The 17,758-nt window shown below is 35.8% G+C and overlaps 1 long non-coding RNA gene across 2 annotated transcripts in view; it reads right to left on the reverse strand.

Annotated features, from left to right (window-relative positions):
- Positions 1-199: 199 nt before the first annotated feature.
- The window catches only part of LOC146545519 (uncharacterized), a 45,231-nt gene continuing 27,672 nt past the window's right edge, over positions 200-17,758 (reverse strand). For both annotated transcript variants that reach the window (XR_014887574.1, XR_014887572.1), the window contains exons 3-4: positions 15,648-15,743; positions 200-14,493 (exon numbers count right to left, since the gene is read on the reverse strand). This is a non-coding gene — a long non-coding RNA (uncharacterized LOC146545519). The remainder of the gene's footprint in view (positions 14,494-15,647; positions 15,744-17,758) is intronic.

Here is a 17,758-nt window from a genome sequence, read left to right on the forward strand (position 1 = left end):
GATTCTCCTTTTGTTATTGTGCAACTGTTTGTATGAAAAGCAATGACATTTATATTCACTCATTTGTAGCACATGTTTTATAGAAATAAGTAAGATAGCAGCAGGGAGGTGGGTAATGAAATCATTTTTCTGTGTGTGTGTTTGTGTATGTGTAGAATGTAATTAACTGATGTCTGAAATAAAGTGAGTAGAGTAGATATTTTGAGGGAAATTGGGAAGAACTCTTTTTTTAGTAGAAAAAAAACATTATAACAGATACAGTTTTTAGGAATGTTATACAAGTAGAAATAATAAGATTACCAGAATTATTTTGGTGCAGCATAGTATCAAATTAAATACAAGTCCTATTATTTTTAATAATGAAAATGTATAGTTCAAGGATACACAAACAATTTTAATACTGTGACAAGAAAATGCCATGTGTTCAAAAATCTGGGAGTTATACACCTGTACAGCTCTAATTCAAATTGGGGAAAAAAAATAATAATAAAAAGACAAGGAAACAAAGACATATAGAAAAATGGGAAAATCAATGAGTGTCGAGACAGAAGTTTTTGTTCTGTGACAAAATTAGGCATCACCGTAAAAGCATTTTAAATATACTTCTTAAAACAAGCCTCAACAATGTTTGAATCCTCTTTTTGTTTGGAAATATGTATTTATATTGTCCTGGAATATATGAATAGTAAAATGTGCGACATTAGATATCATGACATGCCTGAGAGGAGGGAAGCTAGATGGGAAGGGCTTACTGTAGAACGAAATGAGTGCTCTTTATGTCACCTATAGATGGCAGGGAAGTCTTGGAGCTTTGTTACAAAGAAACTTCTTGGCTGGGAAGGTCTGTAACAGCTATATAACTTATAGTTACTAATGGTGAGGTTACCAGGATGCTTCTATCTTCAATAGACACTGTTAGTAATGTAACAGTGTTGACTCAACAAAACAGGGCTGTAGGCTGTCTTGATAATTTTGCCCCCGAATGCACAGTCCAAGGCAATGGGCCACCAGCTGGCATGCCAATCCTGCCAGTTTTGTGCCTCTAGAGAAAGTATCAAGCAAGTAGTACAAAAGGTCTAGCACAAGGCAGGGAAAGTCTCTCCAGAGTACTCCAGAATCCATTCATTCTTACCTGTGATTTTAACAAAACAACTTTCCTACAGATCTTGCAAAATTGACTGGATACTCTATTTTGTTTATCCTGCTAAAAAGTACACTTACCGATGATATGCATGGGTGGAAGGCAGACTAATACCACTGGAAATAAAAATTAATTTCAAAGTGAATTTGAAAGCAGAAAGGCTCTCACTGCACTTTCCTTTATTTATTTATGTTGTAGTCAAAGAGAGGTTGCTGGGGAATGCATTCTGCCAAAACCCTACATGAATCCATTCTAACTTCTTTCAGGAACAAACTCAAAACCTTACTCTAAAAGACTTTGCTATGTAAGTGCTCTCACCTATTTCAACTTGCAAATTTCAAGCCTCTTTCTCCTTCTCCATCAAATAAATAAACCACATTTTAAGCATTTTAAACCATAGCCTGCTTGAAGTTATGTTCTTATGCCTAATTGGGAGAAGCTAAACTGTGGAATCCAGTACATTTAAGCTCTCCCTTCTACATGAAAATAGTTGTCACTGCTGGGATAGTGACACTAGAAAACTTTCGTGGAAGTTGGTGCTCTTTTTATGCCATTCTCATCTACGACTAGACATGTGTAGGCAAAAAAGTATTAGAATATGAATTCTAAAATAAGCCACTGAGCTACAAATTTTCAAAGGTTTGATATAAAAGTCTGATATCTGTGCTTTCCTCTGATATAATCATAATTAATTTGTGTAAGTGCTGGGTGATAACATAATGAAGACTTCGACAGTGGGGATAATACTCCAGTGGCCAAATTACTTTCAGAATTTGGTTTTGAATTCTACTGCTTGAATTCTACTCCTTGGAGGTAGGCTATTCCTAGAAAGAGAAATATTATCTTTCTGCATATGTCTAGCGCTACTAACTCCACAGCAGTGTCATAACCACCTTTCAGTGCTCTATAAGCAGGCAGAGTTGACAAAGAAAGGATTCAAGAGATGGGCTAATTTAGGACTGCTTTTTATCAGTTTGCTTTGACAGAGATCCTTTAAAAATATGTGAACTTCTCTCTTTTGTGTGTCTCTCACAAAAAAAGAAAAACAAAAGAGAAATTAAAAAGGAACTTAATGGTTATTGTAAAGGAAATCCTAAAAGCTGAATTATTCCTGACTTTTGATACAGCAATATTCCTATAGCTCTTCATAAACTGGCATAACAATAATAATGCAAATACTCAAAATATATAACATTTTATTTATTTTAATTTAATAAGGAATTATGATTTCAGATGAATTATTCTGCCATCAGGAACACCTTGGTGTGCAGCAAGATCAATCCAAGAAGCAGTGACAAGTACTACCCAACAGTCATTCCCTGCTACAGAACATACTCATCATTATCTACATGTACCTAAGGCCAAAAACAATGGGAAAAGATCCATGCACTGTCCACTGACTGCCTTCAGTAGATATTGGGTCAGTTGACTTCAGTAAGTATAGGGTCATTCCCGTGTAGATCCACTCTGAGAGCAGCTTCACCAAAATGTAGTAGTAATGTTCTGTTCTTTGAAGGATACTGTCTCTTCAAGAGCAATATGGAGCTGCAACCTAACCTAAATTATTTTGATCAAGAAAGCTCTTTACCTTATCTGTAGCTGAACCCTTTAATAAGGAAGAAAAAGCTAAGAAGTGGAGATAATACTACATATATGAGACAAATCTGATGGGACCCAGAAGTGATTTTATTAGTGAGCTCTGAAAGCATGTTTCTGCTGCAGTGATAACTCTTTATATAATAACGATCAATGCAGTTTCATATATTTTCCACATGGAGCTCTGTGCCATCACACCTAATTCTCAAGGTACTTCTTCAGGCTATCTGAGAAGTGTTGGGGCACACAAGGAAGTTACTGCTATGGAGATAGATCTTGCAATTGGAAGCTGCAACTGAACACCTGCGTGAGTTGGATGCACACTGTTTCCTCTACGCTCTTTGCTCACTCTCTTTCAACACTATCACAGCTAAATATATTTCAGAAAGATACTAATGTGCAGAACAGACAGGTTGCAAAGTGGAAACGGTCTACAGTTTATCAGATCTGTATCTTGGAAGCCATTGATTGTTTATGTAGAAAACTATATGAACTTCAAGGTTGTGTTTTGATAGAACTCTCAGCATACATGTTGGTTGTTTTCAACTATCCTTTCCTGACTGTTTAATGTATCTAAAAACATTATAAAGAAGCAAAAATCGTGATGAAAAAGGGCAAGTGTTGTAGCAAAGGCCATAAACAGATGTTTGGCTTCTTTCTTAGTTTGTTTAAATATGCTGTATTCTCTCACTGATGCTGCTCTCAACTTTCATTTACATTTCTTTAAATAGTCATTCCTTTTTCATGTAGATTTATTTTTCTTTTAATTTTCAAACTTAGAATCTGCATAGCCTGAAATGCTGGAAATTGGAGCTTTGCTTCTTTTTTATAGTTAATTGAAAATAAATACATAAAGCTGCCAATTCTGCTATGTCTTTTGCCTGATGAAAGGTCATTCACAATCTTTTTTCTGTAGTTAATGAAACACACCATTGCGATTACACTGAAATCTGAATGCCTTCAGAAAGTTTGAAAACTAAACAATTGTATGTGAGATAACAGAGAAAAATAATTTCCTTTGGAGAATGACCTTTCAAAAGTGACTAGTCCACATCTTTTTAGTGATGCCAACATGTCAGCTTCACATTGTGTACAAACCTCCCTGTCTTTGCCATATGCAAATATCCTCACTAAAATGGTAAAATAATGCTACACATTGTAATATTTATTTTTTTCATAAATGTTCATCAGATAATAGCTTTTAAAGGTCTTTGAATACAGAACATTCTATGTGCTGTCTGCTTAGCCAGTTGATTTTGTTTACAAAATGTCAGCATTTCTTTTTTTTTCTGAAAAAGATAAATGATAGTGTCTTCTGAAGAAAGAAACCTCAGGACAACTCTCAGCTTACACCATCAACAGTGACCTCTATTGTCTTATTCACTATAGCACTAATAACAAAAGATAATTGTCACATTCATGTGAAAAGAAAAAAATGTAAAAGAATGTCCAGACAAATGAGATAATTTTATACTAGATCTATTACCATTTTCTAATAAAAGATTGTGCTATATTTATCAGTACAATTTTTTTCAGAGATTCTAAAATTCAATTATCAAATTATATGCAGAATAAAACTGGAGATATGCAACCTTAAGGCTTTTCCTTTATATGAATGATTTGTGGTCGCTAAAGTTTAGATTTGGCAAGCATCAAATATGAAGGGAAAGTACTTAAGAAAATAATCATAAATCCCTTTAAGAACTAACCAGCACAGATTATTCCCTGCCCTTCTATAAATCATTTTTACAATATACCAAATAAATGTTATTTTTAGAAAGTATCCCACCTCTTGAAAGTTTGAGCATATAACACAAACAGGATAGGGAAAAAAAAAGCATATATTCAGAGAAACATTCATTTGCCAGTTAAAAACACGTGCTGATAACACCTTTTATATAGGACTTATGTGATTAGAATATATGATCAAATTGATGGTTGTGGAATTACATGGCTAGGTCCAATAAAATTATGCCATATTCTAGTTGCCTTTATATTCTTCTAGCTTTAATTTGCTATTTTACCTTAGGGAGACTTTTTATTATTATTACTACTATTATTATTTTTTCCTATTATAGACTCAAGCATAGAATTCTGTGCCTTTTGGAATTGCACGTCCTTAAGATGTCATCTAGATAGTAGTAATGGTATGTAGCCACAAAGGAAGAAAAATATTGAGCTTTTGAAACACAAACACTGACAAGTTCTATGTACTAAAATTACCACATAAATTAGAACTGACGTAAAATTGCATATTACATCAAAATAACAGCGTCCTGCAAATGCTTTGTATACTACCTTTAGCAGTATGCCAGGCATTAGGTGATCACGATGCTGCATAGAATTTATCTGGACTAGAAGTGCCTTTTTGAACTGTACTGTTTTCTGGTTCCACATACTTCAGCTTTTTATGCAGAGAAACCACTTTATACTAGCTAAACATTTAATAAATTGCTAAGTTCCAGGTGACCTGTAGGACTGATTTTAATTTTGGCATATAATGATTTAGAACTTTTTACATGGATGCATTGAAATAATCTAGAACACAGGCTTTCATCTCAGCAATATCTCTTCAGCCTTTTAAATGCTATCAAATATTTTGAAATGCAAGGAAAATATCCTATATCATACTGAGCATCTCTAATATGGTAAACTACAAAGTTATATCCTGATATGAGAATCCATATGTACGCTTTCTTATTTGAGAAGTTTATCATTTATTTGGATTTTTTTTATTATTTCAATTTTTGTATGAACTGTTCTTTCTACCAACAGTAGTTCTTCTGTTCCTTTGTTAGCGATGTGGTAGTGTGATACATATTTTAGGAACTCCTGTATTATTTTAATGTATTTAATTATATCACATCTGCATCTATGCATTCATATTTTATTTCAACAACTTTCAAGCTTCTTATCCAAGCCCCAAAGAATAGTTGTCATAATAATTGATTTCCTGTGATTCTAATCTCAATACCTACAGGGACCAAGGTACATTCCAATAATATATTATAATTGGTCCCTTTGCTCAATTAATAAGTCAAGTCTTATCAATCAGAGACACTTTCTGTTAATGTTACAAGTGCTGCAGATGCTATGCAGAGAAAAATCTTTACTGAGAGAGAAACTCTAAAGCTAAGTAAGAAGAATCACTTTTAATTTGACTGCTGGGAAAGATCCCATTCACAAAACTGTTTAAACAGAATAGATAACTGATTACATAAGCCATCAGCTGCTGTACGAAAGAAAGCAACTGTAAGGGTACTTTTAGGTCACATCTTTGCCGACGTTGTCCAGCTGCTTTGTATGGTAATTAATCAGCAGAAGTAGCAATTCACAGAATCACAGAATGACCCAGGTTGGAAGGGACCTCAGGGATCATCAATCTCCACCTTCCCTGCCACAGGCAGGGCCATCAACCTCCACAGTTAATACTAGACCTGGTTGCCCAGGGCCCCTTCCAAACTGGCCTTGAACACCTCTAGGGATGGGGCATCCACAACCTCTCTGAGCAGCCTGTTTCAGCACTCACCACTCCCATAGTAAAGAACTTCCCCCTGGCATCCAACCTAAATCTTCTTTCCTTCAATTTAAAATCATTTTCCCTTGTCCTGCTGTTATCTACCCTTTCAAAGAGTTGACTCCCCTTCTGTTTATAGGTTCCCTTTAGATACAGAAAAGCTGCAATTAGGTCAATTGTGAATACTTTGTAGAACCTCTCACCGCTACATATCTGGGATGACTGCTTCCAAACTGCTTTGGTACAGTACAGCTATAAGATCACATTGACTCCAGAATTTTTTTTATTAAATAGCTTCTGAGAAGGCCACTACAATCAGATATACAGCCATACTTAGATACTTTAGATGGCCCAAGTGTAAGTTAAGTAACAGGTGTCTGAAGGAGATCCTTATTATTTCCCATACCACCTGCAATGATTCTTCCCTTCCAGCCCACTCACAGGATAACTCACTCAAGAGCCAGATAACTGTCTCATTTGTTCTCTGTTGCTGAACAGCTGGCTGTCAGATACAGAAAATTACCTTTCTCAGGTACTCCCTGAGAAACTTCCCTATAAAAGTAATAACTAAGTCAAGTGAGTTTTGGAACAACTGTATAAATTAGGTGGGCAGAGATTCCCAGAATGATTGAAGAAATTGTAGCAATGCAAATGGCTCTTTTATTTCTGATGCATTTCATAAAGTTGTTAGTGCTGAAGATTTTCCACTCTTAAGTAGACGTCCTATTATGGCTTTCAGCAAACAGTACTGTATTATTGCATATCAAAGGGTTAAATAGTTGAAATAGTTGAGAACAGCTTTTGGGGAGATGAGAACACAAGCAAAAGAAAAAGAATCATGCCAAAGGCAACAAATTTCAAATCCAAATTCTCTGTTATGTTTTCTGTCATTTGTATTACCAAGGACATTAAGCAGGACAGGCACTAAATAAGAATTCTTATCCTGCGGTTTTGTTTTGAAATTCATGATCTTTCTTTGGAGCATACTAGTAATTATCACAGCAACTATTTGTTCATATGTCAGGCCAATAAATGAATGAAATATTGTTTTTAGTTGACTCAACTTAGTGAAAAAGTAAGCAGTTCTTCTAAATGTACAGAATTAAATTTAAAAAAAAAATAATAAAAATGCAGTGGGTGCTTCTGCTTCTGATTTACAGACCTGCTAAGTTACTGGTCACTAGTTGGGTTATGGAAGTGAGGTAATCATGGGAGTGTTCAGTGAAGTGTGATTTATTAACAAATACCACCCTTAGATCACTAATTTTGTTAACAATAATAATAATAATCATCATTCTCATTTCTGGGATGCTATTGTAACACTTCAGTATGGGATCCATCTTGGAATCAACCATAATGAATAACGTTTCCTTCCTGATGAGATAGCATAAGCAACCTGAAAGCAAATGAAGGCATCCTAGCTGACACAGAATTGGGCAGAATTTGAACCTGCCAAATCCCAGTCCGATATTTTAGAAATTTACCACATGAGCTTTTAATACTTGGTTCTCAAGCTTTAGAGCAACTCTTGTCTAAACATTTGGAAAAAAATATGTGCTTCAAATTTAGATTACTGACAGAGGAAAGCTACTGCATATCAGCAACATTTTTTTCCTTTACTTTGTTTTTTAAGGGACAAAAAAAGCAACGTGATTTTAATTCTATAATATACACTGTATCATTAAGTAGGACTGATCACTCAGTTAAGAATGATGCAGACTTTTCTAGCACATTAGAAAGTTGATTTGATCACCAAAATAGATTAGCTACATACAGGAGCTAATAATGCTTTTGCTAAAATATTTCTGGAGTTAAATTATTCCATAAATTGGAGTGTACGTCTTCAAGATTGTTTCATTTTAATATTCATATGGACAAACTATGTCAGAGATGCTAGAAATGTTGAACTTCAAACATGTTTCTTGATCATTCAGATTTATATAAGTGCTTTCTGATTTAGAGCGTGTTCAGTGAAAGATAAAAGGAAAAGTATGATTTATTTTAGGATGATAGGTGAACAAAGTGAAGACCTGTAGAAATAGGTCATAAACTACCACTTGTATATAATAAATATTTTAATTTAGATTGCTATAAAATACCATTTGCAGTAATATTGCAGAAAACTGGTTCAGTACAAAAATAGTTCTAGAAGAGGAAAACTAAAAAATGATATTTTTTGCAGTTTTCTTTGACATATCCGTTTATCCCTTTAAATCAAAATGAATTCATTTTGTACTGATCACATAGTAGATGTAAAATCACTCTAACGTGATCATCCCACACATACTTTAGTTTATCATTCTTCTCTTTCTTTTTGCAGGTGTTGTCAAAAGAAAAAAAAAAAAAAAAGCAAAACCCTTCACTTACCAAGATGCATATGTGCTTAGCTATTTACAGCTTGAAATGAGTAAATAAGCCTTCTTAGAATTCTGAAAGTGGTGAATTTGTTTCTCCCAGCTGGAGAGTAGGGTTTGCATCATTTTATTAATATGTCTATGGCAGAATGTTCTTCAGCATTATGCCAAGAATCTGTGCTGCATGCTGTGGAGTTCAATGAAAGGAAAGGGGATTGACTCTGCATTTGGAAACTGCTGTGTCCACTTGATGATTGAAATAGACCTGGTGATTTTATACATGATTTTTCCTGTGGCGTGAAAGAAGAATGGATAATTAAGCAGTGAATCGTGAGATTTCTCAATGCCTCTTATTTGTGTATCCCTAACAGTTGCATACAAATGTAACATTCCCTGTTAAATTTTTCTGCTTCGTACGCCTGCGGTTGCTATTTTGGGTTCAAGTAGTTCAGGTGAAAAACCATCATGCACAGAGAAAATGGCAATTTGTTCCATAAGTCAAATACTGAAGTTTTGGTTTTTTGTTTAGAAGGTATTTTTTCCCCAGTAAAAACAAAATTTAGAAGCCAGGACATATTAAAGAAACTGAATATATTTCATTGAGTCTAGCTTTACTCCTATTGCTTTCCTTTAAGTAGGCAAACATGCTAGTAAGAAGTCATCACGAACACTAAAACATACATTTCTACAGTGACTTTTCCCATTATCACTTGCTGTCTTTATCCCACTCAATGGCCAAAAATATTTCCATTACATTATTTGACATTTTTGACAAATACTTCTTCACATCAATCCTCTTGTCTATAAGATAGTCATATGAGATAGTCTTTACTGTTGAGATATGCATGATCTGACATAATCTAAAGAGGTATAGAATCAAAATATAAAAAGGTAAGAATCTTTGCTGATATGAGAGAAAAAAATTAATATAGGAAGCTGTAATTTAATATCTTTGGTTAAAGGCATTTTAGTACAATCTTCAGTATCTGCTTGTTGCAGGTATTCTTTCCCTACAATAATATTTTAAATTTCTGAAGCTAAAATACTGTGAAACACTCCATGCATCTTTTAAGTAGCTTTTAAATAATGACATACCAATTTAATGGTCTCACCTTTCTTACTGTGGTAGAATTTTAATAACAACATTGTGGCTTTTTAAATAAAAACAAAATAAGTCATATCTAGGCATAATTACATACACAGCTAGTAGCTCCTGTTATATTATTTTTCCTTCTGCTAAAACTTTTTTCTGTCATTGCTCCAGTGATTCCATTTCCTCTCAGTCTCTATATAAGAATGGAGAACAGTGTTCAAACATTGTGGTGTTCCAAAAAAGAAGTTTGACATACTATTTGGACACCCAATGTCCACACAATGTAGGAGGCTCTTGACATTGAAGAGCTGCAGATGGAGCATGTAGCATATTTTCTGCTGTGCTCATAATAATTAACTTTTTGTACTTCTGAGATAATAGACATGATATGACTTATCAGCAGTGCCATATTTCTTCTAGCCAACAGAATTTCAGTTCAGTAGAATTTCAGGTTTTCCTGAAATTTTGAAAACCAAATGTTACTTTTTAAGGCCTTTGTCTACATTATGACCAACTTGTAACATCTACACATATTTACTCATCACAGTTATCATTTATCTATTTAAGCTTTTTTCAAGCTTGTTAAATCCTAAACAGTAAAGCTGTCAAATTTATTATCATAGAATCATATAATAGAATCATATAATGGTTTGGATTGGAAAGGTCCATAAAGATCATCTAATTCCAATGGCTCTGTGGTGGGCAGGGTTGCTAACCACTAAATCAGGCTGTGCTGGGCTCTATCCAATCTGGCCTTGAAGGCCTTCAGGGATGGGGATCCAGAACTTCTCTGGGCAATCTGTTCAAGTCCCTCATTACCTTCGAGTACCTTCTTCTTACCTTCTAAAGGATTTCTTCCTATCATCTAACCTAAATCTCATATCTTTTTGTATGAAACCATTTTTCCTTGTCCTATCACTATCAGACCATGCAAAAAGTCTGTCTCTCCCATTATAAACTTCTTTTAAGTACTAAAAGTCAGCAGTGAATTCACCCGAGAGCCTTCTCTTCTCCCGGTTGAACAACCCAGCTGCTCCAGCCCTTCTTGGCCCTCCTCCGGACCAGCTTCAGCAGCTCTACATCTTTTTTATGCTGGGGACCCCAAGCCTGGACACAGTATTCCAAGTGAGCCTCATGAGGGCAGAGCAGAGGAAGACAATCACCTTCCTTGACCTGCTGGCCTCGTCTCATCTCTTGATGCAGTCAACGATACAGTTGGCTTTTTGGTCTGCAAGTTCACACTTCTGGCTAATATCCAGCTTTTTTGTCCACCAGAACACTCAAATCCTTCCTGGATGAGAGCAGTACAGCTGCTCTCAAAGAGTTCTCCTCCTAGTCTATACACATTTGAGATTGCCACAACCTTGGACTTGGCTTTGTTGAACCTCACTCAATTTACATAGGCTCACTTTGCAAGCTTGTCCAGGTCCCTCTGAATGGCATTTCTTGCTTCTGTTGTATCAACTGAACCATTGAGCTCAGTGTCATCAGCAAACTTTTGGTGAGGGTATACTCAATTCCACTATCCATGTCATGGATAAAGATATTGAAAAGCACCAGCCCCAAAGCAGACTCCTGGGGCTTTGCACACTGGACTCCACCTGGACACAGGCCTCTGGCTACAATCATACAACTATTTATTTATGCACCAAATAGTTAATGCTTTGAATCCATCTCTCTTCAGATTAGAGACAAGAATGCGGCTCAGGGCCACATGAAAGTCTTTGTAGAACTCTTTGCTCTTCCTTTGTCCACTGATGCTGTCACTCCATCACACAGCTATAACACAGCTTCCAGGAAGATCTTTCCCATGATCTTTCCAGGCACAAACACAGTGCTTACATGCCTATAGTTTCCCAGGTCTTCCTTTCTCCCCTTCTTAAAAATTGGAGTGTTGTTTCCATTTTAACAGTCAGTGGGGACTTCACCTTACAGCCATGACTTTTCAAATATGATGGAGAGTGGCTTGGTAACCACATCAGCCAGTTTCTTCAGGACTCTGTTATGCATGTTGTCCAACCTGTTATACTTGTACACATTCAGTCTCATCTGGTGATCTCAAACTTAATCTTCTCTTATGGGAAGGATAATGCTCCCTCAAACACTGCCCAGGGTTTCAGATATGTGAGAGATGTGGACACCCTTTCTGCCAGTGAAAACTGAAGCAGATAACTTGATGAGTACTTCAGCTTTCTCCATGTCCATTGTTGCCATTTCTCCCCTTTCATTTATCAGAGGGATTACACTCTCCTTGGCCTTTCTCTTCTGACCAATGTACCTACAGAATCCTTTCTTGATACTTCTGATATCACTAATTTCCATCTGTGCCTTGATTCTCCTGATTCCATGTCTGCTTGTCCGGAAGACATCCCCATAGTCTTCCCAAGCTACAGATCCCTACTTCCACTGACTGTACATTTCCTTCTTATCCCTAGGTTTAACAGCAGGTCCTTGCTTAGCCGTGCTGGTTTCCTGCCTCCTCTGCTTGGTTTCTTTTGCTGGGGGATGGAAAGCTTTTGTGCTCCCAGAAAGCTGTCCTTAAATAACTACCAGCTTTGCTCTCTTCCTTTGTCCCTAAGGACGCCTTCACAGGGGAACTTATCCAATCATTACTTTAACATCCAGACATATTTTTTTTTTTTTTTTTTTCTGAAGTTCAGCAGCCTGACTCTACTCTTTTTCAGGCCTGTAATCATTGAGATCAGCTAGGGTATGATTGTTACAGATGAGAATGTTTCCAATTTTAACCTCTTCAGTGATCTCCCCTGCACTGGTGATTACCAGTTCCAGTAATGCTTCACCTCTGGTTGGTTTGTCTAATACCTGGACCAGGAAGTTATCCTCAGTGTACTCCAGGAGTCTTCTGGATTGCTTGCAGCCCACTGAGTTTCTTTCTCCATAGACATCTGGGTGATTGAAATCCCCCATCAGGATGAGAGACTGAGAGGGTGATGCTTCTTGTAGCTGAAGCAAGAAGGCCTCATCAAGGCTCCCCATGATCAAGCAGCTTGTACTAAACCCTGACCACAGGATGGCCCTTATTTGCCTGGTCCTTAACGTTTACCCACAAGATCTCAATCTCATCATGGCTGTTTCTCAGAGGCAGCTCTTCACCATGTATCCACTTCTTAACAAAGAGGGCAACACTCCCCTCCCTTCCTTCCTTGCCTATCCCCTCTTATAACCTTGTATTCCTCTATCATATTGTTCCAGTTGTGAGATTTGTCCCACCACATTTCTGTGATAGCATTTAGGTCACACTGTCCTAATTACACCATCACTTAATTGCTTAATGCCTCTTGTTTTTTTGGTGCTTTTTTTTGTTGTTGTTGTTTGTTTGTTTCTTTGTTTGTTCTTTTCCTATCACCTATTCTCTCTCTGGGTGGAATTATGTTGAAGACTGAGTCAGTTCCACAATAGACACTGATAGATGTGGGGAGGTTTCCTCCTATGCAGCAGCTGCAACAACAGCAACAGCAGCAGCTCCTTCCTCCATGCCATGGTGTGATTCTGCACTTTTGTAGGCTTTACTCGAGATCATCACCAAAAAGATTGATTGCACTAACCCAGCAGAAAACTATCTAAAATTTCTCATGGAGAGATCTGATGTATGTTACAGCTAACGCAAGGTAAATAGAGACAGTATGAAATAGGGAGCAGTGACAAGATGTTAGATTGGCTCAAGCTGTCTCATGTAATTTTGTTTTTGAAAGTGAAGTGACACAGCATTTGTGGCTCAAATACTGCTGTGTTAGTTCTCTGTTGTTGCTGTTTGTTTGTTCTTTTTGTTTATTTATTTGTTTTATAAAAACTGTGTTAGTGCTAGTATTTCTCATCCACTCAGGAAACATTCATTAGATTTAAAACGATTCATATATCCTGCAATTTAGTTGAAAATAACTACTAAAATGTTAATGAGGTGTTGTTTTTCAAGTGGTTTTACTAACATTATAACTTAATCTAATTTGGCCAAAGCTTTTGTGTAGACATGTATATTTCTGTCCACACTTCACTATAAAATGAATTACCATTTAAAAAAAAAAAAAAGTATTAGAAAGTTAAGTAGACTAGTTTACATTTTTAAGAAAATAATACCTATCTGTTAAGGAAGACAATTCTGGATTAATAATGGATATGTACATCTTTTTCTTTGTTTCCAGGAAATCAATTATTTTTCAAGTTTCAGCAAACCATTTCCAGTTCCCTTTGACTCCTAAACTCTTCATGACCCCTTCAGGGCCTTAATGCTACAAACATCCTGATGTGGTCTTGCTTTGCCATTTAGTCTGAAAACTTCTCTTTTTGGACATCTCACTCACAGAATCACAGGGGTTGGAAGGGACCACAAGAGGTCATTGTGTCCAACCCCCCTGCTAAAGGTAGGTACAGGTAGGCATCCAGACAGCTCTTGAATATGTCCATAGAAGGAAACTTCACAACCTCTCTGGGCAGCCCATTTCAGTGTTCCATCACTCTTACCATAAAGAACTTCTTCCATGTGTTAGTATGGAACTTCCTATATTCAGGTTTTATGCCATTACTCCTTGTCCTATTGCTACACACCACCAAGAAGACCGTGGTCTCATTTGTTTGCCTCCCACCTCTCATTAAATATTTATAAACATTTATTAGATCCCCTCTCAGTCTTCTTTTCCCCAGGCTGAACAGACACAGCTTACTCAGCCTTTCCTTGTACAGGAGATGCTCCAGGCCCTTTATCATCTTCGTGGCCCACCCTCTCCGGGTTTTCTTGTCATCAGTTTCGAAATATAGGAGGAAAGATGAAATATAACTGCAAAAAAGAAAAAATAAACTCCCAAATACTATTCATCATATGCACATTGAAATAGTTTGAGCTGTATGTGTAACTGTCACTTGCTTGTGATGATTGTCATTATGTGAAATTAGAATTTGTACATATAAAAATTAATTTCTATGCTTTTTTTAATGTTCCCACTGAACTAAAAAAATGAAAAAAATATTTTGGTGCAAAAAACCCCACCACCCTCTAACTTCAAATTAAAATCTTTCATAGGAATATATTTCCTTTTTCTTCCTTCTTCACTCCTTTAACCCTAAGATAACTTTCTTTTCTACAGCTTTGGAACTTACAATCGATGATTCTTTATACCCTTTTTGAAAAAATAAATGAAAATACAGTTAGAAATTCATACAAAGTTTTAGTAAAGAATATGGCAAATACATTCATGAAAATAAACATATATATCTAGACTTGTACTAAATATTGATTTATTTACATTTGTAATATAAGACCATATGCATTAACAAAAAGTAAACTCCTGACACACACTTGGGAATTACAGTAAGTAGCTTTTTACTACAGAATCAAAAGTCACTGTAAAACTACTAGAAAAAAAGAAAGAAAATGTCCATGACTCAAATAAAACTATAACAAAACAAAGTCTACTTTTAAAATCAAAACTACAGAAAAATTCTATGGCTCTATGATTCCATGAAAAATAAAATACTAAATTTAAAATATGGACAAAAGGTAAATGCCTACTTCTTTACAGTCGTGATGAAGGAGGTTTTTGATTCTTTGATCCTAAAAAGATTTATTTTATGACCGGGGAAAAAAAAAAAAAAAAAAAAAAAGACAACACATAATAAAACCAGCAAAAAGAAGTAGTCTACGTTCTCCCTTATTTTATCTGCTGTGGGAGTAGTTACTTGGTCTTTTAGAAGAAAAGATCTCTACAAGAATTATTGCTAAGAAATTAAGCCTTTGTTATCTTAATTTTATCTAAGACCATTGACTTTAATCAAGTTAGTTTCAGGAAAGTGTGCATAATTTCTTTGCTTCCCCCTGGTCTGCTGAATCTTCATCATCTTTTTTTTTATGTTAAAAGTCAGCTGGAATCTCATTTTATGGCCCTATACTCGTTGCTGGGAAAGATTCTGAGGAAGTAGGATAATGTTACTTACATAGAATCTTTTAAATATGTTTTGTAGGGAACAGACTACTGATTGTGTCAGCATCCCTCACACTACATGTAAAGATTTGGTGTGGAACCGTTCATTCTGCAATGAAACACAAGACATTATTGCCCTGAGTAGATCTCATTAGCTCAAAAAACATTACAGTGCTTTCTTCAACTGATTTGACATAGGATTCACCTTAATTGATTTCTACCAGAAATACATGTTGCTGCCATTTTACTTTACCCTGTTGCAGACACAAGTCTCATTTATTACACTGAGCTTTGCAACTGAACACTTACATGAAAGGTTAATTGAGAGAAAAACAATATGCCTATGTTATGTTTCACAATCCCATTCTACCAGATCTTACAGAGCATGTTCTTTTTAAATTGAATGTATTTTTAAATTGCTTATGTATATGAAAGACCTCCTGTATGAAGTTATCTTAAAGTGACACATGAAATTTGTCAACTTCTTCCCTTCTATGAAATTGCAAAGCTATTTAAAGCTGTGTTTAAGCTTTAAAAGATGATCTTGTGGATGCTTGCTGTTTTTTGTTTGATTCATTAATTGATTTCTTTAATATTTAATATTCTTTAATATTCTTTAATGAGTGGTTGCATTAAATTGATAGTAAACAAATGTTGCTGTATAAAGGCTACTGGTATTTCTTGTCATATAAGGATTATAATCTGTTAAAATTTTAGATCAATTTCTGCTTTCAGCAAAATAGTAGTAAGATCATAACAGATCATTACTTTCTCGGGATGTATAAAAAATGCCTTTGAGCAAATGCATGTCTTCCTTCTTTGAGTGAGGTCCTAAATCTTATAGCCAAACTCAACCCTTATGCAAACTCAGTGTCTTCTAGTTTACATCAGAATAAATTCATCTGTTTTATCCTACTGTGGAAGACCATCCTTGGGAACTCTTTCATAATATACTAGCTAGTATAACTACATTTATTGACATTTCTATTAGGTCCTGCATACTAGATATGCCTAATTCTGCTGTGATTCTGTAGAAAATGTACTGAAGTCAACGGAGATACATGAGTCCAAATGATTGTACAAGGAAAAAATGAATCCTATGAGTTAGATTAGACAAAGATGAATCCACTGTTCTCATTTAAATTGCAGCTCAAACTTGAGCCATTCCCTGAAGTTTCTGGAGGTAGAAGAATGGTACACTAACTCACTATCATCCTGTCAAGTACTTCTGTGAGGGTTTTATTAGATCTGCAATTTAGGTCCAATATAAAAAGGGTAAGTATCCTGATTTATCATAGTTTTATGACAGTGGTGTTCTGTCTGTGCTGGAGAAAGTGGAAAAATGTTTTCCTGGGAATTCAGCTGCTGAATTAGCCAGATATGTATCTATGGGGATTTCAGGGACAAATCTTATAGGACATTACGCCTTTCCCTATGCTAAGGAATAAATCTGAAATCTTTGCAAGATTCCTCTTTTCAATTTGCACAATGCCATTTTGGTGCAGTTTCAGACTAATGATTAATAGGAGATCAGCATAATGGCCCATTGTGTGATTGCACGTGTCTTGAAAAAGCACTGAGAGAAAGGAAGATTTTATTTGGGATACATAATTCCAAATACATGTTTGTACATAATAAAGAGGCCAAGTCACAGGCTCCATCAAGGCAGTTCTGCAGAGATGTACTGATGTGAATGGGAAGGCTAGAAGACAGCAGAAGAAATGTATAGCATGTGGGAGAGTGAAATGAATATCTGACAGATCTCCTACAGTGATTACCTATTGCTTCAGAGACTCCAGCAGGAAGAGAGTTTGATCCTCTGTGTCAAAGTGCAAAGTGCATCCTAGGCAAACATTTGGGACATAGGACCACCAGGGCAGTGTAATTATTCCCTCCATGATGAGCCCTGTCTTGCAAACACAGCAAGGTGAACTGAACTGAAGCCTAATATGATAGTAATCATTTACATATGAAGATTATGCAAATAGAAGTCTAATTGTGCTGTCCTTTTCTGCTCAAGGCACTAACAAGGAAGATTATGAGAATTAAGCCTAAACTTGAGTGCTGTACTTTGTGAAACACAAGTTTTGCACATTAGCATATACTCTCACTTGTAGCAACCAG

This window comes from Meleagris gallopavo, chromosome 1 (assembly GCF_905368555.1).
Source record: "Meleagris gallopavo chromosome 1, MGAL_WU_HG_1.1, whole genome shotgun sequence".
Classification (NCBI taxonomy): Eukaryota; Metazoa; Chordata; class Aves; order Galliformes; family Phasianidae; genus Meleagris; species Meleagris gallopavo.